Here is a 24428-nt window from a genome sequence, read left to right on the forward strand (position 1 = left end):
TCATATAAGAATGCTCTCCCAAAGGCATCTTCCTAGCCTAAAACTCCGAGTAGTTCTTGAGAGCCAAAGCTTCCAGAGAACAACAATGAACTTGTCATCCTGTGTTGATAAATTGACTGCTGGGAGCTCTGGAGGCTTGGTGGAGAAAGCCAGTCATCATAACCATGTAGCAAAAGTCCCTGGGGCCATCAATGCAGAAAACCAGTAGCTTCTATTAATAAATCAATCCCTTCCCAGAACTGAAGGGTTTTTTTTTTTTTTTCTTACTGTTGGTTTATGGGGAAACCTTAAAGAAAAAAAAAGGGTGGGGGGGAATGTCAGATCTGCCTAGACCATGAAATCCACCTGACATTATGATTCTTATGGACCATTGGAGCTATCCCCTTTGAAAGATCTCATTAAAAGTGGAGCACTCAGCAGCTTTGAATTCACATGGCAGGAGCCTCCCTTTGGAGAACTAACAATGGTCTAGATGCCGGAGAATCCCAAAGGCTGAACAGTTTCCTTGGTGTCCACAGCTAACGCTACTTTCTCAAGATTTCTGCAAATCACATTACTTTAGCTACAGGTAGCTGGCTCTGAGTCTCCCAGAAGAGCTTTCTCTGGAGTTTCCAACCCTAGAAACCAGGGGCGGTAGGGTGCAATTTGGCTTCTGAAAGGAAATATCCACCTTACCTGCTCAGGGCAGTGTTCTCAGTTCGTGGCCCCCAGGAGGGGAGGGAAGATGGGCTTCTGTTCAGAAACTAAGAGAGCCACCGAGAGGGGCTGGATCCACACATACAGGAGGAGTGACAGCTTAATTCCCGGCCCCCCACCAGGAAACCATGGCAGGGGTTAATTAATTTCCTCTCTAGCGGTTCCCTGGGAGAGTTTGCATTGGTTCCTAGCTGTGTGAACCCACAACACTCCCTGCGTGAGGCCTGGTGAAGGAGGCAAAATGAGCTTTTTGTTCATTGGTATCTTTGTTTCTCTCTCTCTCTTTCAGGAAGTAAGTCAGGGAACTCAGTGACTAGGCTTGGAAGGGGCAGAAGCCAGGGCTGTCTTTAGGGGAACTGCAATATAGACAACAGTTGTCTCTTGCTTCTCAAGGTAATCTTTTTAGGGCCCCTACCTTTTATATACATCCTCTCACTTCTCGGATCAACCAAATTAATGTAGGGGAGACTTCGGATAATATCTGAAATTTTTAAATCACCTATTCAATTTATTCAATAAATACCAATCTACTCGGTACCAGAGTCTAGAAAGAACAGATCTCCTAAGGGAAGTCACATTTACATTTACTAAGTACCTACTATGGGCCATACATTGTGCTCATTTGTACTGACAACTCTGTGAAGTATGGATCCCTGGCCCCATTTTATAGATGGGAAAAGTGAGGCTCAAAAAAGTAAAGTAATTCACCCAGCATCTTATAACTAGTAAGCTGTGAGCAAAGCAAGAAATTAAACCTGGTTTGCCTGCCCCTAAGCCTCCACTTTTTCTGCACCTAGGTATGACCTTGAAATCTGGAATTAAAAACAAAAGAAATTTAAACATCTAGGTTCAACTCTTGGCTTTGCTATCTAGTAGTTGTATGACTTTGGCCAAATTATTTAAATTTTTTAAGCTTGAGTGTTTTCATCTTAAAAAGAGATAAAATAATATATACTTCATATAATTGATGAGAACTAAATAAGATAATGTTTGGTGCCTTATTTAGTACAATATGTGGTACATGAGAAGTTTTCAGGAAGTATTAACTATGCATCAAGATGATGATTTTCCATGCTGTTCTCTAGGAACTAATTCTGTGATGGTGACTCCCTCATTAACACATTTCCCCTTTTCTAAAATTTTAACATTTGTGAATTGCCTTCGAGGATTATTTCTCCATTAGCAAAAAATCTCAGACTGAGTGATCTTGAGTTATTCATGATCATAAAATGGGCCAAATCAAACTGTAGTCACTAAGTTTTCTAGACCACTTTTTCTTGGGACAGACCAGAACTTTGGCTCTCTTACTCCCCCTCATAAAAGTATCTATTATTACCTTTAGTTTGTAAAATCCCATTGATGATCTCCTTCGTAAGGGCATGGTTTTTATAATTATTGTTGTAGCAGACATAAGAATATCTCAAAGGGTTTTTCTAAAATTACAACCTCAAATTTCTCCTCTAAGGTCTTGAGTTCACAAATGGTGCCTCCCCTTGCCAGGGTGGTTTAGAGGGACAAAGATTAAGTACACCCCAGGAGGTGAGTGTCTGGGACCAGACAAGAAATGCAACTGTGCAGCTGCCTACCAGATATCCTGGTAGTGTCTGGTGAAACTGAGGCAACATAGGTCCTGTGACTAGGTAACTCCGTTCTTCAGTTGGTGTTTCAGAGAGCTTCTATGCAGATCCATCAGAGGCCACCTCTGAGAATGTTTGCTGTGGCCTCCTTGAGACAATGGAGTGTTGGAGGCCAGCTCACATCCTTTAAGAGGGGAACAGACAAGGAAAATGTGGTGAAGGCCCACTAAGGAATACTATGCAGCAAGTAAAAGTAATGAATCTGATTCGATTTTAGCAATGTGGATGGGTCATAAAAAATCTGGGGTGAAAAAGAAAAAGTGAGGTGTAGAGCATAAAGCCATCTAAGTAAATTAAAAACATCTACACACAAGGTAACGTGACTTATTTTAGGAGGATACACACAGAGTTTTGGATACTGTTCAAACATATTAGAGGGGTCTTGCATTAACCAATGAAGAGAATATGCTGGACATACAGGAGTATGATGAACTCAGCTTGGTACAGCTCAAGTCCAGCCAAACCAAACAAAATAGGGGAGATGCAGCTCGATTGCAATGGGCCTAGAGAGAAAAGCATGAATTGTCTTCATTTGAAAAGATCAAAGTTTCATGAAAGTCATGGCATTCAGGTTGTTGGAGAGCAGGATTTAGGCAGGTCAAGGTGGGAAAGGCTTTTGAAGGTAGAGGTGACTGCATAAGCAAAGACTCTGAGAGAAGGCAGAAGTTATTTCAGGAAAGGATCTAATGTGCATGTTAAGAGATGGTTTGCAGGGGGGCACCTGGGTGGCTCAGTCAGTTAAGCATCTGATCTTGGTTTCAGTCTAGGTCATGATCTCATGGGTGGGAGATGGAGCCCCACATTGGGCTCCTTGCTCAGCGGGGATTCTGCATGAAGATTCTCTTCCTCTGCCCCTCGCTCCACTCTCTCTGTCTCTCTCAAATAAGTAAATAATTCTTAGAAAAAATAAAGGGGGAGGAGGTTTGGAATGGAATACTTGAGAAGGTCAAGTAAATGGAAGAAAGCTGGAGGTGGGGAAAGACCTTCAAAGCCACACTAAAGACTGTTTTGAATACAATGGGCAAGCACTGAATGTTTTAGACTGGGGAAGGGATAGCTCTTTTTGAAAGATATTCTGTGAACCAAGTTAAAGGTAGAAGGGGAGAGAATGGACTGCAGTCAGACAGACCCATCCTTGCGTAGAATAGGAATCCTTTATAACATAATCACGTAGACATATGAGAAACGTGGTTTTTTAGACCGTATCCCAGTTCACTGTGTCAGAAATTGTCTAGATAGAGCCCCGACATCTCGGTTTTTAAACTAGTCCCGAGGTGACCCTTATTTACCTCACCAGGGATTAAGAACTATGTCATCTTCTACCATGGCTGGATGGAAGAATCATATCAGTTGGGGAGATCTTGAAATCCTTGATGCCCGTGCTGTTGGTCAGACCGAACTGAACTCTCCACTCTCCAACCAGGAAGGGCGGGGGGGTGGGGAGTCTGGGCATGAGCATTCTTTTAAACCCCCACAAGTAATTCTGCAGCCAAGGTTGAGAGCCACTGCACTCCAAGAATCCTCCTTTAGAAAGTCAGGAGCCAGCAAGACTTCCCCCTCATTCCATCTTCATTTAATCTCCAGCTAATTTGATTCTCTCCTTAATTGGTTAAAAACCTCGGGCCCTAAATCACTTATATTAAAAATATAAATTACCCACCCTTTTATTTCAAGAACCCCCGGGCACACAGTACAGTGCTTTTCCATCCATGGCAATTGACATTTGATTATCATAAAAGGACTAAAGTTGGAATTAAATAAAAGTAGTAAGATCCCTGCTCTAGTTGGGTCTGATGAAAAGCAACAGTGACAGGTGCTTGAACATGCCACATATTTTGTATATTAAGCACACCATGAAATCACATACATTTAAAAGTCAAACATACAGATATTAGCTCATGTATCAATTAACATGACAGGAGTGGGTTTGAAGTAAAGAAAGCAACAGACTAGGTTTGTAACCTTGAGCAGCACTAAGACACATAAATTAGGCCTTGGAAGTCTATTATTTATTTGTCAGTGAACAGATTTCTCATTTAAAATGGTGCCTGCCTAGACTTTCCTGGTGTGGCCTCCCCAGCTTTCTATTAAAAATATCTATGGAGACCCAGAAAAACAAGAAAACTTGAAAATTCACACCACCCGAAACAGAGACTGTCAACTCAGTGCCAGAAACTGGGAAGATTTTCCATTAAATAGAAGGAAATATAATATATTAAAAACAAAGACAACAACTGACATCCCCAATGAAATGTAATGAAAATCTTTTTTTTTTTCTTTTTTTTTTTGACAGAGAGAGAGATCACAATTAGGCAGAGGGGCAGGCAGAGAAGGAGAAGCAGGCTACCTGCTGAGCAGAGAGCCCGATGCAGGGCTTGATGTGGGGCTTGATCCCAGGACCCCTGAGACCATGATCTGAGCCAAAGGCAGAGGCTTAACCCACTGAGCCACCCAGGTGCCCCTGTAATGAGAATCTTTTAATGTAGAAACAAGTAACTATCAAAGTAGGTTCCAAATTGAATACTGAATACGGAAGCTAATAAACAAGATAGTTTGTTTAGAGATCACAAATATTTAGGATGTTGATAAAGAAAACTAAAAAATAAAAAAATAAAAAACCCAATAGAGAAGTATAAAAAAATAACCGATTAATTAGAGATACAAGTTTTTTGAAGAGGAATACTTTGTATTGGGGCGCCTGGGTGGCTTAGTGGGGTAAGTGTTTGACTTTAGCTCAAGTCATGATCTCAGGGTCCTGGGATCAAGCCCCATTTGGGGCTCCATGTTTAGTAGGGGGTCTGCTTGTCCCTCTTCCTCTCCTTCTGCCTCTCCCCGCTGCTTGTGTCTCTCTGTCTCTCTCTCAAATAAATAAATAAAATCTTTTTTTAAAAAAAAGAGTACTTTGTACTGCTCCTGAGGTCCTGAGAATACTCTGTAAATTCAGTGATATCCATATCAACATCCCAATACAGTTTTGTTCTATAATGTGGTGAAATGATTCTAAGCTGTATTTGAAAAGGATCATCAGAGGGAAAGTGCCAAGAAAATACTGACAGGGAAGATTTTCCTTATCAGATGTTTAAATTTATCATCAAACTTTCATGGTTTTAAAGATAGTAGTACAGAAATAGAATCAGTGGAATAGAGAGTGTATCAATGTGAAATTCAATTTATGATTAAATGAGACATTTAAAATTGTCAGAAAAAAAGATTGAGCTTGCTTTCTGGAAAAAAAAAAATCAAGCTCTCCCTCCAGCTTTACACTAAGTAGAATTCTAAGACAAACTGAGGACTTAAGTATCTTTTTTTTTTTTTTTTACTATTTTTTATTGAATTTAAAAAATTTTTTAGAGGACTTAAGTATCTTTAAAATAAGAAAATGTTGGGGCGCCTGGATGGCTCAGCCGGTAAGGGTCTGCCGTTGGCTCAGGTCATGATCTCAGCATCCTGGGATGGAGCCTTGCATCAGGCTCCCTGCTCAACAGAGAGCCTGCTTCTCCCTCTCCTCCTGTTTACTGGCTCCTGCTCACTCATGCTGTCACTATCTTTGTCTCTCTCTCTCTCTCTCTCTCAAATAAATAAATAAATAAATAACATCTTAAAAAATAAAATAAAAATAAGAAAATATCTTTCAAGCCTATTATAAAAAACTAGAAATCAAAAAGTGAACAGTTGATTATAAGTTTTAAATTTCTGTATGAAATAAAGAAATAGAAGGAGGAAGAGGAGACAAATCCTGCTGTAAACTAATATCTATGGACATCAGGTGAAATACCATTCTTTGGATATTTATATCGATTTGGCTTAAGTCCCTATTCCTGATCCGTGAGACTGGCCACCCCTCACCTCTCTCAAAGAATCCTTGATCTAAATCTGCATACGCCTCCCTCCTGTTTTCTTGGCAACTGTTTTCTTTTATTTACCCCCAAACCTGAGATAAAATATATGCATGTTTAACAAAATGTATTGAAGATTTAGAGTGAGAAGATATATACTGACATCAAGTTGAATACTTGATTGTTTTGCCCTAAAAATTCCCTTGTACACTTTCCTCTTTGGAACAAATAATTAGTACTTCTCTGCAGCTTTCCGCCCTCTGTTGTGTTGTCCAGGCCCTTCTATTACGGTATTCCTTCGGACTTCCTATATCTTCATCTCTCTGCTTTCTCTAACTCCCCAAATTTCTATTTTATTGTTAAATATAACATGAGTTAAAATGCAAAATGCATAAATGTTAAATAGCAAATACCTACATGGAGAAAGACAACATCATTGATACCTTGGGACTCTTCTCAAACACACGCACACATACACACACACACACACATGCACACATGCCCCTTTTCCTACCAGAACCACCTCTCCATCTGCTAAAAACAACCAGGATTCTAGTAGTTAGGATACTACTAAGATAGTAATCTAGCCTGGCTTTTCTTTATAGTTTTGCCACCTGAGCATACATCCTTAAACCGTATCATTTAGTTTCCTTTTGAACTTGTTATACATAGAATAATCTTCGTGAACGTTCTTTGTGTCTCGCTTTTCTTGCCCAACACATGTTGGCAAAATTTATCCATGCCGGTGTGCAACTTTAATGTGTTCATAGTCACAGATATATAGTTTTCCATTATCACAACGTGTTTATCTATTCTATGTTGGTGGCTATTTGAGTTGTTTCTAGTTTGGGGAAATTGTAAACAAGGCTTCAGTAAGCACTTTTGAACATATAGATAGATAGATAGATAGATATAGAGATAGATAGATACATACATACATATATATGCAGAAAATCCCTGGATCATAGGACACACATGTCTACACTGGAAACAGTATGCTAAGAGCTTTTCCAGAAAGATTGTATAGTCACATCAACAATTGAGAGGAATTCCTGATCTACACCCTCAAAAACATTTGGTGGCGGCAAACATCTAATAGGTGTGTTTCTATTGATGTTTTAATTTACATTGATCTGATTACTAATTAGGTTTTAGAAGATTTACATACATTTATTGGCCATTTGGATCTCTTATGAAGTTTCTGTTCAAATCTTTTGTCCATTTTTCTATTGATTATTTACCTTTTTCCTCAATTTGTAGCATTTCTTTATACAAACTCAAAACTAATACTTCATGAATTCTATGTGCTGCAAAAATCCCCTACGTTTCTCTCCTCCTATTGTGTCTTTTGTTAAACATTTGCCGGCACTGCACTGAGTTTGGCTGTCCCTTTGTTTCCCTCCTTTTGCACAAACTGCACTCTCATTGTCTACAATCTAAGTGGTTCCTTAAGCTACTCTCCTAATTTCCCACTCAAAATACTCTCAGGACAAATGTTAAAATAATAAAAATGTTACCCCATTATATAAGGTTAAAAGACAAATGACAGATTCTCTTACAATGTAATTCATATGAAACAATGAATAACCATAATATATAAAAAAGAAAAAGTTTATATAAAACCATCAGAAAAAGTCCAAGAGACTATTTTTAATTGAGCAAAAAATAGGAACAGGCAATTCATAAAAGAAAGATCAATAAACATGAGATCAGTTTAATAGCATTCATTAAACAAATCCAAGTTGATATGATTTGATATAAACATTCATCTCTAAAATCAGTGATAAGTAAAATCTTGAGCAAACTCCCAGTTAGAGTGTGAGAAATGGAGAGCAGTTAATGAACAGTTAATGGAAATATAAATGTGCTTACTTATTGAGAAGCTATTTGACAATGTGTGTTCCAAATAACTCCCAAAACACTATGTCCATAACAAATATTCTTTCTTAAAGTTTACCTTAAGGAGATAATTGCCTAGATATGAAAAGACAGATACAGAAGGCTCTTCACTGCAGCATTAGTAATAGTAATGGAGTCTCTGGACACTCCCTAGGCTGGTGGATATCTCCCCAAGAGTACGCTTTCATTGATTAACAAGTAAGTTTCAGAGAGATGCCCTGGAGGCAGGATATTTTGTTTGCCAAAACATGTAGCTGATTTCTGTTTAATGTGAGTTTGTTGCCTTCATTTAAAAAATCAGTCAATTTTGGGGCACCTGCATGGTGCATTCGGTTGAGCATCTGACTCTTGATTTCAGCTTGGGTCATGATCTTAGGGTCTTGGAATCAGGCCCGGAATGGGGCTCCGTTCTCAGCGTAGAGTCTACTTGGGTTTCTCTCTCCTTCTTCCTCTGCCTCTCCACACCATTCTCCTTCTCTTTCTAGAATGGATAGATGAATCTTTAAAAAGAAAAACAAAATTAAATTAAAAATCAGTCAATTTCACTTAAAAATATTAAAGACTTCTCTGGAAAAATTTAGTTGCCACTTATATTTCCATATGATAAACATCAGCAGGATAAGCTTTCCTGTGGTTTGCCATTTTCTTTTCCAGCCCTGGCTCACTCATTTATATTATCTGCCTAATACCTGCACTATTTTAGTGTACAATTCCCGGGCTAATAATTCATTACATCCTGCCAAGGGCATGGATCTGCCAAGGATTTTATTTTTCCCCCTTTTAAAATAACTTTTTTTCTTAATTATAAAAGTAAGTTATACTCACTATATAAAATTTAAAAGCACAGAAAGCCCTAAAAAAGGCAGATATTAGTAATAGTATCCCCTTCTAAAAATAACTCCCGTGGAAATGGTGTACATATTCTTTTAATCCCTCGCCCATGCATGTATCATCTCATACAAAGTTGAAATTATTTCGTATTCTGGAATGTTCCAGCACAGCATGTCCCAACCACTGCAGCATAAACAGCTCATCATTTTTCATGACTGCATAATGTTCCATGATACGACCATAAAAGTTATTTATTTCTCTAATGTTGGGCATTTAATTAGATTCTCTATGATTAGGGGGGCTGTTTTATTTTTCTTTTTACTATAATAAATAATGTTGGAGTGAAGATCATCACCATGGTTTAGCGCATGTCTGTATTATACGTAGGAGAGAGTCCCAGAAATAGAACTCTGGATCAAAGCATACAAGCATTTTTAAGGCCCTTGCTATCTAGAGGATTGCCAAATGGCCTTTTTGAAGGTTTGTGGGTTTGTTGGGTCAACTGATACTCTCGCAATAAGGCAAAGGGTTCTTTCTTGAGTTTGTACCCTTTCCCCTAAGCTACAGACACTATGGTGCCATTCTTAATTCTGTTCATTGGGGTCGTTATCCATATCAGCTAACACCTTAATAGTCCTTGTCAGCCAGGGCCTTGCCAGACTATACAACAAACACTGGCAGAATGGATTCAAAAGACCAATATCATGTCTAAAGTCAGCTCCACAATCACTCATGAACGTAAGCACGAAAAATGAAAGTTATCCCAAACGCTAACCCGGACCTCACTGCTTTCCCCTGCAAATCCCTTACTGCAGGAAGCCCAGAGAGCTATCGTCCAAGGAAGAAAACTGCCCGGCCCCTTGGCTGCATCAATAAGAGTGAGAGGGGGGTCACAATACCCTCGCATTTCCAGAGACAGTTCCCTCCAGATGTGCCCGGCCGCAGGTATCGAGGCTCTGCACCAGATGTGATTCCCTGGGAGCTGAAGGGGGCGGGGAGGCGGGTGGCGAGCTCAGGAGCACACAGCTGCAGCTGATGAGGTCATCAGCACAATTTGGGGGGACTAGATGAGTTCACTGGGGAAAGGGAAAAAAAAAACATGTCACTTTTCTTTTTTCTTGTTTGAAGTCACTAAGCTTCAGGGTTCGGGAGGGAATTGTTGCTCTGACTTTATTCTTTGGGAGGCGGGTGGCGGCCTGCCAGAGGCAGCTGCCGCAGGGGTCATTAGCATCGCATGCGGGCTGTGGTTTTAGAGGAAGCTCTTCCTTTCCTTAGATCGGCTGTTTCTTTAGAGTCGGGCGCACTGCCTCACACAGATTGCGCTCCCCTCTTTCATCTTTTCCCCGCCCCTCCCTCTCCCTGACTTCCTCGGTGCAGTTTAACAAGCTTCCCAGACAGGTCCAGCAGGCTCATCCCGACAGCTTTGAAAGCCAGCTGGTGGACAAAGGAGGAATTATTTCATACACTCATGGCTGGGTGCAGGAGCGAGGCACTTTGCAGAACACACGGGGTCCCCCTGCCTCCCCGTCCTCTCTCCCTCTCTCCCTCTCCGCCTCTCTCTTCCTCGCTCTCTGCCCTGCAGTCCACCCCTAGGCGCTAACACCTTACAGCCGGGACCTTGGCTGGATCTGACGTCCCAAAGTACCGTTAAGATCACTGAACTTTCAACTGGTTCCGCCAAACCTGATGGGGGCCCTGAGGCAGCAGTTTCCCAGAAGGAGGAGCAAATTCTCTTTTGTGTAGGGGCACATTCTTGAAGTTTCACCAAGGTGATGCAGAGGCTAAAAGGACCAGGGATCTGGTTCTCCAATGCGGGGAAAGTTGCTTTCAGTTCAGTGAGGCACCTCTTTTCTTTTGGACGTGGCAGGGGAAAAAAGGCGGAAAAAAAGTGTAACAGAAGGTAGCTTGGGCAGAGGACAGGGCTGCATGGCCTTTTCTCTGCAGTGAAAAGTGTGTTTCTAGCCTGTCGGTTGTTGACTCACTGACAAGAATGTTTCAGGTGTCATTTTACTTTTTATCTCTCGAGCTAGAGATGATTTCAGCCATTACTTCAGAAATGAGAACAAATGGAGACTAAGTGGTCCATTTCAATTTCATCTTTAAAGCTCGGACTGGATAGAGGCCAGGGAGCGGGAGCCAATAAAAAGAACAATCAGGGATGTGTAACAGTCCCTGTTGGGTGTCTGTGTCACGGGACAGGCACCATATATTACTCAGTCCCCAAATGGTCTTCCTCTCCTCAGAGAGTCTAGCAACAGATAAAGCAAAGAGCTGATTAACCCTATCCCATGCACTTTGCTTCTCACTGGGAGCGTTTGGAAGGTCTTGATTCCTAATACTAATGTCGCTGGGAAGCAGCTTGAGGATGTTAAACATTTTAATTCTTTAGAGTGAGGGCACTTTATTAGCTGGAATCCAAAGAACCAGCATCCTCAATATTTTCTCCCATGAGTCGTTTTGAGAATGAGGAGGCAAAAAAAGAGGAAAAAATAACGTGAGTTTTTTTAGAATAATTTGTTTCAAGGGCTATCATAATTGCCCAGGTATCCTGCTGCCTGGTTTTCATAGTGATGATACCAAGATGCCCCAAGTAAGAAATGAAAGTACCTTTATTTCCCAACCAACACCAAACACTGGTTGCCACTCCCAGCACACCTTATTTTGTTTAATCTTCATTATAAGCTCACGATGTATTTTATGCCCATTTCACAGACTAGCCTCTGGCTCTGCACATTTCTCCTCCAGCATCGCCCATATATTTCCAGGCCCAACCACCATGGAGTACTTTCCTATGGAGAGTCAATTTCCGGGCCTGCCATCTTGTGTCACGATGCCAGGTGGGTCAGCAGGGTGGGCTGTAGGTGTGAGCCTGGTAGCCATCCCTATACCAGGATAGCCAGCAACCAAGTGGCCAGACATGGAAGTGACTTGGACCCTCATAAATATATCTCATTAAACTCAGATTAAATCTATCTCTAACTCAACCACTTGGGATCCCTCTGACCCCATGCAACAGGAGGAGAAATACAGCAGAGGGGACTTGGAAATGGAGGTAGTGGTTGACTCATTGAGCCTTGGCCTTAGCAGACTTTGCAACAAAAATGCAAACATGTGAACACATTGTTAGGATCCCTCTCAGGGCCTCAAAAGGGGCCCAGGAGCTTAAGCTTTATTAGCTTCATGGTAAATTGGCCTCTGCCCAGGGTTCCTGCCATTGTCCAAAGCATTTGGCATTGACTTCAGAGCTCACTTCATGCTTGTCTGAATAGTCTCACTGGTAGCTTTAAGGGTTGATTGGACTTTTGGAAACAGCCACAATCCTTTGGACTCAAGTGTTATGGTTCAGGTAATTGGCCAGGCTGTGGAGCCCCGTTTTCAGGTCAGAAGTTTGGGTGGTGTTCCGCTGATCATTAACTCTATCTGAGAACAGTTCTCCGAAACAGGGGGTTTGCCCCAACAATAGCGAGGTACAGCCCAGGATTATTCCAAGAGCATTCAGCAAAGAAGTGGCAGATTCCAGTTTGCAGCTCTTAGGACCCAAAGTCCAGCCTGTAACACAGTCAACTGTCTGCCTCCGTCAAGTGCACGGGGAGTGGAACCCAGGACGGGAGCGCCCCTTGGCTATCCCCTCCAGACACCGGGAATTTGCTTATCCTTACAGCTAACAACTATCATGAGCTGTCTTTGGGGAAGGGTTTTGTTTTGCCCCAACTTCATCCCATGGCTTTAATCCCACTGCATTTGTCATCTTCAGCCTCACTGAATATAGAGAAAGAAAGGCTTCAACCAGCTTGCCAGAGAGGTAAATAGGTTTAAACTTCACCACAGATGGTCTCATCTCTCGGTGCCAGATTTTCATCAACAACTGGTGTAGCTAGTGACATGGCAAAGAACCACTGCTAAGCCTGGCTTTTGTCCACCTCTCGGATAACAGAGACCAACAGGGAGATGGAGAGAATAGACAGTTTGGGGTGGCGGAAGGAAAAGCGAACTGAGGGAGTGAAGGGAAAAAGAGATCTATCACGTAACAAGCTGGGACAGCCATCTTAACAGACCAAGAATGGGAACTTAAGCATGGTGTGTGTCCAAGCTGTTTACTTATTTAATGCCTCAATCCACAAAGGACCGATGCCCCCCCCCCTTTTATTTGAGTTAGGGCTCTATCAAGCTGAAACCATTCTTTTCCATTCTCTTCTTTGGGTGTCTGGAGAGGGGAAAGGTAGCATTCAACATTTGTTTATCATTTTAAATGTTCATTCTTTCTCTTTCCCTATGTACTCACCATCCCCCTGCCCATTTTCTCACTGTGGCCAATGTCTTTCCCTCAAACACATGGTGATGAGAGGAAGTAAGTATTTGTCATTGCTGTGTGGCCACACCCCAGTGGTTGACTAGAATGGGGAGAAAAGAGAGGGAATAACAACAAAAGAAAGAAAAAAGGAAAACCGGGACTTGGCCCATAATCTTCAGGTGCCAGCATCCTTCTCCAGCGAACCAATTCCATACTACAGTGTGCGTGTGCGCACGTGTGCACGCGTGTGTGGGTCCTGCTCCCCTCTAAGCCTGGGTGAGCACAGAACACTCAGATCTCCATCCATTTCTGGGATACATGAGGCTGAAGAAGTGCTCCTAGCAGCCGTCACGGTCCGACCAATTATCAAAGAACTGCTGTCCTGATCAGGTTTTGTGCTCAACACGCCAGAGGAAGAAAGGAAGGGCTGGTGACGGCTTGTTTGGCATTTCTTTGTAGTTGGGGGACTTTTCTTCCCCTGAGGTGGTTGTTGTTGTTAACCGGGGTTGTGTGAAACCCCTTCTGTACAGAAACTGGGGCTTCCGCTTTGAAGCCGGAGTGTCTTTGTTCTTCACCTAAGTTGGTGCCATTTTCGACAGGAGCGTTTGTATTGAAGTCTGGTCAATGGCCGCCACCCAGAAGTCAGGGAGGCTACTTGCCAGGTGGGAAAACACAGTGATGGTGGGGCCAGAGGGGATGGTTCTGGGGTGGGGGCAGAGGAGAGATGGGGAGGTGTTGCCTGCGTATAAAAATACAGAATACGATGCTGTCAAAGTTGGCCTAGATTGGTGGGTCAGAGTTTGCAGTTCCCTGGAATGTGCATGTTCCAAAAAGGAGTGTTTGGGCTCAGGAAGAGGAGGGAAGAAGGCAAATGGGATGTATTGTTGGATTACGGAAGAAGAAAAGGGAGTGTAGTTAGATGTTTACAAAATATAATCGCAGTAGAACACCCTGATAACTGGCATTGAAACCAGGAATGGGTTTAGGAGGTATTGACACAGCAATAGCTTCTAGGGTTTCCCCCCAAACATGCCAAGTTATTTTCTGAAATTTATATTCAAAAATTTAACTTAGGAAATAACTCAAATGTATTAAATGCTTAGTTTCAAATGCACAAAAGCTGATTTCCATCTTCTCCAGAATTAGGCTTCAAGGTTGGCAAATTTTGCTTATTAGCAAAGTTGGCTTGAATAACCTTAAATTTCCCATGAATTACACACATCTCTGAATAATAATTCTTCTCCACACTGAAGTTAGAGAACCAGTGACCTCACAGGAGAAACAAACAAACTAACAAACAAGACTGGGTTCGGATGTTGTTTTTCCCTTAACAGCACTACCAAATCCAGGTGTGACTGGGACAAGAGAGGAGACCTCTGTAGTGCTCAGTGATAGTCTCCCTGGGCACCGAGCCCCTATTGCCTCATCGCGTGCTATGATTTGTTTGTTATTGTGACAATTAGGCTAGGCCTTGTAGTTCTTCTTACAGCAGGGAGTTGCCTCTCAAGTTGGCATGTGAATTCGCTCCTGATTCAGCTCCGTTGTACATCAAAGCATTAACTTGTTGGCTCAGCCCTACCACTAATTAGTGAGGGAACTCAGGCAAGTAACTTAAGCTCTTAGCACTTCTATGTATTTGTGGGCTTTGTGGCTTCTAAACCCCTTGAGGACTAACAGTCTGTGCTGCTACAATTAGAACCTTACCTTTAGGCTCCTAGCATCAATCTGGGTTTTAACTGTATGCCACACATTAGGACTGCGAAAGGGTCACCAAGTAGGGAAAGATCATCGGCATAGAGGACAGCCAACCTGGCTCTATTCTGGAGCTAGAGGTTGTTCCCCACCCTGGTTGGACACCTCCAACCCTGGACCTTGGGGCTCAGTGATACCTTATAAAAATGGGCAAATACACTATTACTAACTGGGAAAAAAAAATGCATCTCAGCCCAAACTCTGGGGCAGTGGCCCTTCTTGTTCGTGTTTTTTGGGATGACCACATTCACAGACTCCTAATGTGGCACCCTTCGAACCAATATTCTTTGAATATTTATTCAAAATGTGGAGTTGGTGGGGGGGCGGAGAACTCTTCCTGGTAACAAAAAAATTATTTTCTGGAATAGATTCATTTTACTAATTTACTCTCCTGGGCTGAATTAGACTCAATACACAAAAGAAAATTCGACAAAATACAGTGGGAAAAGATGAGTGACTTAAAAATATTTTAAACATATATATAATGAGCTCTTAAATGCAAAAAAAAAAGAGTACTGTTTACACCTTTGAGCTACAAGTGGAGAAGATGCAAGAGGTATTCCATGGGGTAAATCATCAAATTGCATTGACTGGAGATGCAGCCACAGTGAGACGATAAAGCCTCCTATAGTCGAAGAGCTGAACGCCTGCTGGATGCAAAGTCAGTAAAAAGAATTCACAGCACTGCCACTTTTCAACAACCCAGTCACCTGATGAATTAAAGATTTAGCTGGAAACAAGAAGACTGAGTTATTCTCCCTTTTGCACAGTTGTACTTTTGCCTTATAAATGGAAGAATCTAGAAACGTAACTATATTGCTTGCATTGATCCAACATCAGCACCAAGGGATCATTAACGAAGGTCGTCTTTTATGTGAATACTTGATGACAAATATGAGTGGTGCTGAAATGTTCAAAGTGCTCAATCCCTTTTTAAAAAATCTATCGATTAATCCCTGGAACCACCACGTCTGCAGAGCGCTGATGTTGCAAAAGCAATGGTGGATAAAACTGCCGGCCTCCCGTCTGGGCACAAATCATGGCGCCAAACAGTGCCAGGAGCCATTGTGCTCTTCACCACCACACACGAAAAGGAAAGACAAACACTTGTTTCACTTAATATTATGTTTGCTAACACAAGAAAAATACTGCTGTTACTAAACTTGGCTCTTCGGTATGCATTTTTTAACTCTAGATGGCAAAAAGGGAAGTAGGCGCCAAGTACTTCTGCACATGGAAACCTGAGAGTTGACTTCTAGGGATGTTTTGAAGAAAAGCACTCGTGTGCTTGAGTTGCAGGCTGAACTTTTTTCGTAGAATGCCGTTTTTACTTGCAAGAATGACTTATGTAAAAACTGTGGCTATTTAGACTTGAATATTTACCCAACATTTTCTAGAGGAAGAATAAAGTGAGCCAGTCACTTGTCACTTGAAAGAAAACAGCTGACGGTATTTGTTGCCAGTGGGGAAACTTGTGCTTCCGAGCACAACTTAGAATTCTGGTGAACTTGTCACCATGAGCTTTTTAGCTTCCCAGTACTTACAGACTTTTCTGATGAAGTTGGCAGTGATATTAATAAATCTTTTTTAAAAATTTATTTATGATGTATCATTATGTTATAATATTTATATTATATAAATATATTATGATCTGATGTTTTATAATGAAGCATATCTATCTCTGGTTCCCTCAGTGAACCAGTATTTTCCAAATGACTAATACCTGATGTTACAAAATCACACCAAGTTAAAAGATCCATTCAAAGTACAAGGTAGACCAATACATTTTCATATGACAGAGTACCAAAAGTTTATTAATTGATTTCAGATTCCACATTGCAACTACTTTTAAGAAACTATCATTTGTCAAGTTTTGGTGAAATGTCAGAGAGGAATATCCATAATTATTGGAAAGGGCTATTGAAATACTCCCCCCACCCTTTCCAACTACATAACAGTATGAGCCTGGATTTTCTTCATGACCTTCAACCAAACAACAGCTCACATCAGACTGAATGCAAAAAACAAATATGAGAATCCAAAACTTATGAAGCTAGGCTTGGAGACTTGTGAAAATGCGAAACAATGGTAGCCTTTTCATTAAATTTTTTTGGGAAAGAAAAATAACAAGATACAGATATTTTCACTAAAATACATTATTTATGTCAATGTGATATTGGTTTATAATTTTCAATTAGTTAATAAATCTTTTTAAAAATTTCTGTTTTAATTTTCAGTACTATGCATATATAGTACTATATATGCCTCATCAACAAAAGTCCTTTGCGGACCCTCAATAATATTCAGGAAAAAATAAAGGAGTCCTAACACCAAAATATTTGACCACTGCCAGCTTATACTTTTATACTCATTTTTTACTCTTGATTATTCTCCTCTCTCATTATACTGAACTCCTTAGATAGGATAAACACTGTATCTTATTTGAATCTGTAACTATCTTCAGTACCTAGTTCTCAGCAGATATTAAATAAACATTCACTGAAGGAAAAAAAATGAATAAATTATTCAACATTAGGATCTGAAATTTTCCTGCATTTTGTAATATTGGCCTTCATCTCATTGGCCAAGAAAATCCTCAGCAATTACAATGTCCGGGTTGTAGAGAAAAATATAAAGGAAAACCACACATTCTTTTATCTATCTAAGATCATGCATGGCTAACCCTTCGCCTCACTGGTCCCACTCCCTGCCTCATGCTTCACCTTTCAGCGGCATCAAACTGCTGCAGGATCATTCTTTAGCATTGTCCCACCCCCAGTATCTGGAAGCTGTTCTCACACACACACACACACACACACACACACACACACACACACCACACACACACACACACACACACACACACACACACACACACTTCACAGTTATAACTCTGAACTTTGAAGATTCAGATCAGGCTAGGCAATGAGGCTTCCCTCTGTTCTCTGAGCTACGGTAATACACTCTGTATATCTTTTTAATTGCTCAGGCAACATTTTGCCTGTAATTATCCCTTTGTGTGTCTGTCTTCCTTTCTAGTTCATGCGTTCTGTATCTTTAGTACCATACGTAAAGTCTGATGCTTAATGAGTGCTTAATAATATTAGTTAAATTGAACTGAAATGCTCCCCAACCATGTGGTAATGTTGAGGTATACATCATGCAAAGTCCATTCCACTTCACTTTTATTGAGCACTTACATGTGCCAAACACTATGATTGGCATTGGGGATTACAAATATTTATATCAATGGGGGAGAAAGAGACAGAAAGAGAGAGATGGCAGCATATTATAAACAAGCTACATGCGCATGTTTCGGTAGAGCCCAGGAAAAGCACATTCTTTCAACAAATATTTAGGATACCTTCTATGTGGCAAGACATTGTGCAAAATACTAATGGAAGCATGTCCCTTCAGTGAACTTAAAGTCAAGCCTTATGAAGGAGACAGGCATTAAACAAATGTCACATAGGGGCACCTGGGTGGCTCAGTGGGTTAAGCCTCTGCCTTCAGCTTGGGTCATGATCTCAGGGTCCTGGGAGCCCATGTCGGGCTCTCTGCTCAGCGGGGAGCCTGCTTCCCTCATCTCTCTCTCTCTGCCTGCTGCTCTGCCTACTTGTGATCTCTGTCTATCAAATAAATAAATAAAGTCTTTAAAAAAAAAACACAAAAAACAAATGTCACATAAATAAGTATATAAATTACAAGGGGTGTGCAGGGCCAAGGAGGTAAAAGAGTATAAAGGCGCCATTATTCGGGATCTAATGTAGATGGAGGAGGGAACAAGGATCAGAATAGGGGTTTCTGAGGAAATGATTGACATGTACCAGAGTGTAGGCATGTGCAGGAGTGAACCACAGGCGTACTGGGAAAAGCATTCCATGCAGTGGGCAGGGTGGTTAATTTGACTGGGGCAGAGGGCATGGCACGAAAGTAAGCATTTGCCAGTGTCACCAGGCTAGCGAGCTAGAGAGTGAGGTCTGGAGAATGGGAGAGGGATGCTATGGTACAGCACAGAGACCTAAAAGAAGCCTCGAGCTAAGTTCGGATACTTCATTTTCTTCTCGTGATATGCAGAACCACAATTCTGGGTGGTCTATATTCATCTCACATAAGCCCTCACAAGATAAATGAAGCCCGTTTCCTCAAGTAACTACTGTTAAGAGAAAAGATTTCTTTAGATGGATTTCTCTGTCAGCCCTATCCCCATAGGGCACCTAAAAGTCTTGATTTATCATAAATGTTTCACCCAGAATACACACACAGTAATACAAATGTGGCATATTTAAATGCACTCCTCAGAGAAATTTGCTGGCAGTGATCACAAACCATAAATAAAGGAAAAAATAGCCCAGCTATGGTTGTTTCCAGAATGAGTAGATAGACCCCTACTCGGGCTATTGCCTGGAAACCAAAACATAACTCAAGAGAGTCGTGGCAATGTTATGGGAACACCCATCCTGGAGCTGGGACCAGCTCTTACTGAAGGGTCAGCCACTCGATTGGGAGGATACTAGCAAAGCACCAGAGTTTCTTCCACCGGTTTGTTAGAACTGGGGAGGAAGGAAATGGAGGCTGGCTAATCAGCGGCATAGGTCCCGCAGGTTGATTAAAGTACACTACCTACGTTCAAACCCCAGCTCAACCATCTACTAGCTGTGTGTCCCAGTTAAGATATTTGACCTATCTGTCACTTGTTTCTTTCTCTGTAAAATGAAGTCATGCCTATTTCATAGACCACTGTGAGCATTAAATGAGATAATATAAAATCGATGTGTAGCAAAGCCTTCATTAAATGTCAGCTATGATCAGGATTGCCCATAACCAATCAGGCAAGAGTTTTTCCAGGTCTCAACACACCAGGCCTCAAGACCAGCCTAACTGTCTTTTTATCTCCATCTGCAACCACTTGTTTGGCACCTTAAAGACAGTTTTTGTAATGAATCACCGTGTTTTTAGTCTCCTTGCAAATATAACACTCATTTGATGAAATCCTAGCTAACCAGCCATGCAAGAAAACTACTTGGTTTTCCCGACCCCCCTTTCCTTATTGCTCAGAACCTTTATATCCTGTTAAAAACATTCTAAGAAAGCCCTCTCTATTAATACCTAAAACATGATTCCAAAGAGCCCTTTCTTCCCCGAATTTGCCAGCTGCCTCCTTTCTGCTCTGAACAGACACTGCAGCCTGAGAACCGCAGTTCCCCTCTGCTGTCACTCACCAGCGTGAACCCCCACCCAGACGTGGGCATGTCGCGAGTCCTCATCTCACATCCAGCAACACCTGGAAGCCAAGAGCCGGCCATGCTTACTGAGAGGGTACGGCCTGAAGGAATCACAGACTTTGATATTTTTCTAACCTCAAGGCCCCTAAATGTCCAATGTGTCCGTGAGAGAAAAGTGACTCTTTCTTACCTAAGCCACAGTGGAACAAGGCTCTATAGAGATCACATCAAATTGTGCAGGGTAAGAAATAAGACTTTCACAAGTATAGGTTTGGTTGAAGCAGGCCCAGAATATGAAATAGCAAAAACAACACCCTTGACCTTCACGTGAAGACTTTCATAGCAACATCTCCGCGTCTCAAATGAAAGAAAGTACTTAGAACCTTGAAACACTTTTTAAAACCTGCAGACAGCTTAATTTAAGGGGGCTTGTGAACGGTTCGTTGTCAGGAGTTTCGACCAACTGTTATTTCTTCCTGAATTCCAAGAACCAAGTACTCTGAAGTTTATGTTCATAGGGGATGAACAAACCCACCACAGCGTTAAAAGGAATAAAATACTTGATGTGGTTTTCTTTGAGGGACAGGTTTAACACCCCTACACACACGCGTGCAGACCCGCTACCTGGCAGATGGCAGAAAGGCAGGTGGCCTCCCACGGTTGGGGCTAGGCTAACATCATACACAAAATTTAAAGCAAGTGTTGGCAACCAGAAAAGTAATTTATGACAGTAAACAAATGGCTCTCAAAAAAAAAAAAAAAAAAAAGTCTGTCAGGTGATAGAAAGCAAGGACAAAAGACAAACATTTGGCAAAATAGCATTTAAAGGAAAGAAGAGGGGCGCCTGGGTGGCTCAGTGGTTTAAGCCTCTGCCTTCAGCTCAGGTCATGATCTCAGGGTCCTGGGATCGAGCCCCACGTCTGGCTCTCTGCTCAGCAGGGAGCCTGCTTCCCCCTCTCTCTGCCTGCTTCCTCCTCTCTCTGCCTGCTTCTCTGCCTGCTTGTGATCTCTCTCTCTCTGAAATAAATAAAAAATCTAAAAAAAAAAAAAATAAAATAAAGGAAAGAAGAAAGGATGAACCAAATCACCACACAGAAGGTTTTGTGCACCTGAAGGGTGCCATGCGAGAGGGCTCATAAGTAATGAGGGGGAAAGAAGTCCGACATAAGATTATCATCACAATCACAAGGCTATGCCCAGATCCTTCCTGTCCGTCTCAGTCAGAATAGCCAACATAAGCCTTTACGTCTAGCATGTGCACTGGAAAAGGCAGAACTATAGGTCTAATGAAGAGAAACTTGACTTTGGCAAGAGGAAGGAGGAAAAATTCATCCTGTGACGGCCATGAAACATACATCTGATTCTTGAAGACCCCTTAGAAACGGCTCCTGGTGCTAAATTCGAGAAAACAATGTGCAAAGTTTTAACAAGGATTTGTCCTCCTGATTGGCATCGGCCCTTGACTCCTCTCTCTTAAAAAAAAAAAAAAAAAATCCTTATTTTTGTGATTATGAAAAGAATACATGTTAACTATTAAAAATTAAGGGGCTCAGAGTGAGTATTGAAACCAGTTAGCTACAGATGTCAGTCCAAATAATTGTATCAATATGGTTGCAAAAGCAAGGGCTTCTATAAATTGCTCTTAAGGGCTAGGTAGAAAATATTAAAAATTATAGTAATAATTGAATAAAAGTAATTTAGTGCTAAACCCCCAAGTTATATTTTTTTTCAAAAATTGGGCAATAAGGGTAGAGCTTGAAAAAAATATAAGAATATTTTTTTGTTGTTGTTTAGAAAAGGGGTCTCAAAAGATTGGTGTTTGTATTTTACTTTAATAAATAGACATTGGTCAAGGAACAGTCTTTTTAATTTAAAAAGAAATGGAATTAAAATAGAAAATGAATTTTCTAAAGCACTGTAGAAGATAGAAGAAAGTATAGTCTCTCTAAAGGGAAAAAAATTGGGAAAAGACAAAAAAGCATAGGGAGAATAATTAAAACATGATGTTAGAAGTAAAATCAAAATAGTTACATCAATAAATGGGTTGAAATTCCCTATTAAAGTGCAAAGAATTTCAAAATAAATTTTTAAAATTTGGTGATAGTTTATTAAAAGCGATAAACCTGTTATAAATATATAAAAATGTTAAATATATTCCTTCCCCCTTAAAAATAGGTATCACAATACTGATACAGAAAAAAGGAAAATTTAAGGCATGAGCATAAGACAAAGTATGATTTCATGTTGATAAGTGGTTCAATTCATAATGAAAATACAAGTTAATAAATTTTATATACCAAAAACTTATGGCATCCAAATATAAAAAAAGAAAATGTAGATGCCATAGAAAGAACAAAAAATATTGTTTTTAAAAAAACTGGTAGAAGGGATTAAGGGATTAAGTCAAATAAATGACTTAAAAGCCAAAAAAGCAGAATCAATACATTGAAGCATAAAATGAAACTTTGAAAATTTCATGTAATTTACCAACCTTTTCTCCTTAAATCTAAAAAAGAAAAAATAAGTTAGAAAGAGAAAAAGTGTAGGTAACCACAAACATGAAGATTTTCAAATGACAAGATAATACTCTATTTTATACTAACAGAATGAAGTGGGTAATATTCTCAAGAAATAGATATTACCACAATTGGCTGAGGAACTTAGAAACTAATACAAACTAATAGTTATTTTTTAAAAAATGGAAAAAGTTGTCAAATAATAGTAATAATATTTTTTAGTGTCTACTAAGTGCTCTATCTTGTATTCATTATCCCTGATATGACAACCCTGTCAGGTAGGTATTATTATCTATGTCACTCTGTCTCCACACCACTCTGTATTTCTGTTACCAAAAAACTCATTAAATTCTGTTATTATCCCCTGTCTTCCCTACTGTAGTCTAAGCTCCACCGAGACAGTGCTGGATGTTTTGTGTCTACATAACCATCCCTATATCCCCAGTACCTATATTTGCATAGAGCCTGTCACATAGAGTAAATCAATAAACTATTGAAAGAATGAGAACTGTGGGATATCATACTGTAGTATAGAGTAGTATAGTATAGTATAGAAAAATCAGTCTTTTCTCATTTATATATATGGATGCAAAGATCCTAACTTATATATCCTATCCAAAAGATAGGTAGGTAGGTATGTAGACAGATACTATAGATCCTATCATATACATATGTGTTCAACTATAAAGTCATAGTTGCATTTCTAAGAAACCTCATATTATTGAGAACTACATTTAAAGGCAATTATTTCGGGGCGCCTGGGTGATACAGTTGGTTGAACATCCAACTCCTGATTTCAGCTCAGTTCATGATCTCAGGGTTGCGAGATCGAGCCCCATATTGGGCTTTGTGCTCAGCGCCAGTCTGCTTAAGATTCTCCCACCTTCTCCCTCTGCCCCCTCCCCCATGTGCTCACACACACGCTCTCCTCTCTCCCAAAGAAATCTTAAAAACTAAAAAATAAATAAAGACAATTATTTCAATGGGAAGAATGAGAAGAGTCACAATAACAAAGTTACTTTCCTGCAGGAAGTTTAATAATATTTTTAATAGAAAAAATGTATACCTACAGCAAACATATACTGAGCAAATCTAGTCTTTGATTATGGTATGTGCTTAAGTAAAGCCTTGTCCTGTATCTTCCAGTCCTGTCATTATCCCAGGACTTCTTATACTTACTTAACAATGCTATCACATTTATCAGACCACTTTTCCTTTTCTCTTGTGCTATTTCCATCAGTGAGCTGATAGCTTCAGCTGTCACCCTTAAAGTGCTAGGCTATTGCTTTTATCTGCCAGCGCCTCCCCTCAGCATTTTCTGGTAGCAAACCCGCCTCTGAGATGGAGGTCCCAGGACCCAGGCTGGACCCAGAGACTGCCTCAGCCCACGCAGTCCCAGCCACAACGAGTGGCCCCCAGAATGAGCACGGGCATGTCAGTGTTGAGACACTGCTTATCCCTTGTCTTGAGGACTTACTATGCAGCCATTACTTCAAGTCTGCAATGTTCCTAATATCCTCCAAATAACACCTTTTGGTGTTATTTATGTTTTTCAAGTTACCCTGAGTCCATTTCTGTTACAGGGTGAAAAAAAAAACACCTTAATTGATAGATCCATTTTTAATGATAAATCACAAAGGCATTCAAACAAAATGAGAAGGGTTTTTTCCTTCTATTTTCTATTGCAGTGTTAGTTCCGGGTATCAACGGGGCCTTGGGCAGTCAGTCTAATGAAAAATGTGTTT

Source organism: Enhydra lutris, unplaced genomic scaffold (genome assembly GCF_002288905.1).
Source record: "Enhydra lutris kenyoni isolate GAN:26980312 unplaced genomic scaffold, ASM228890v2 scaffoldscaffold47, whole genome shotgun sequence".
Lineage (NCBI taxonomy): Eukaryota > Metazoa > Chordata > Mammalia > Carnivora > Mustelidae > Enhydra > Enhydra lutris.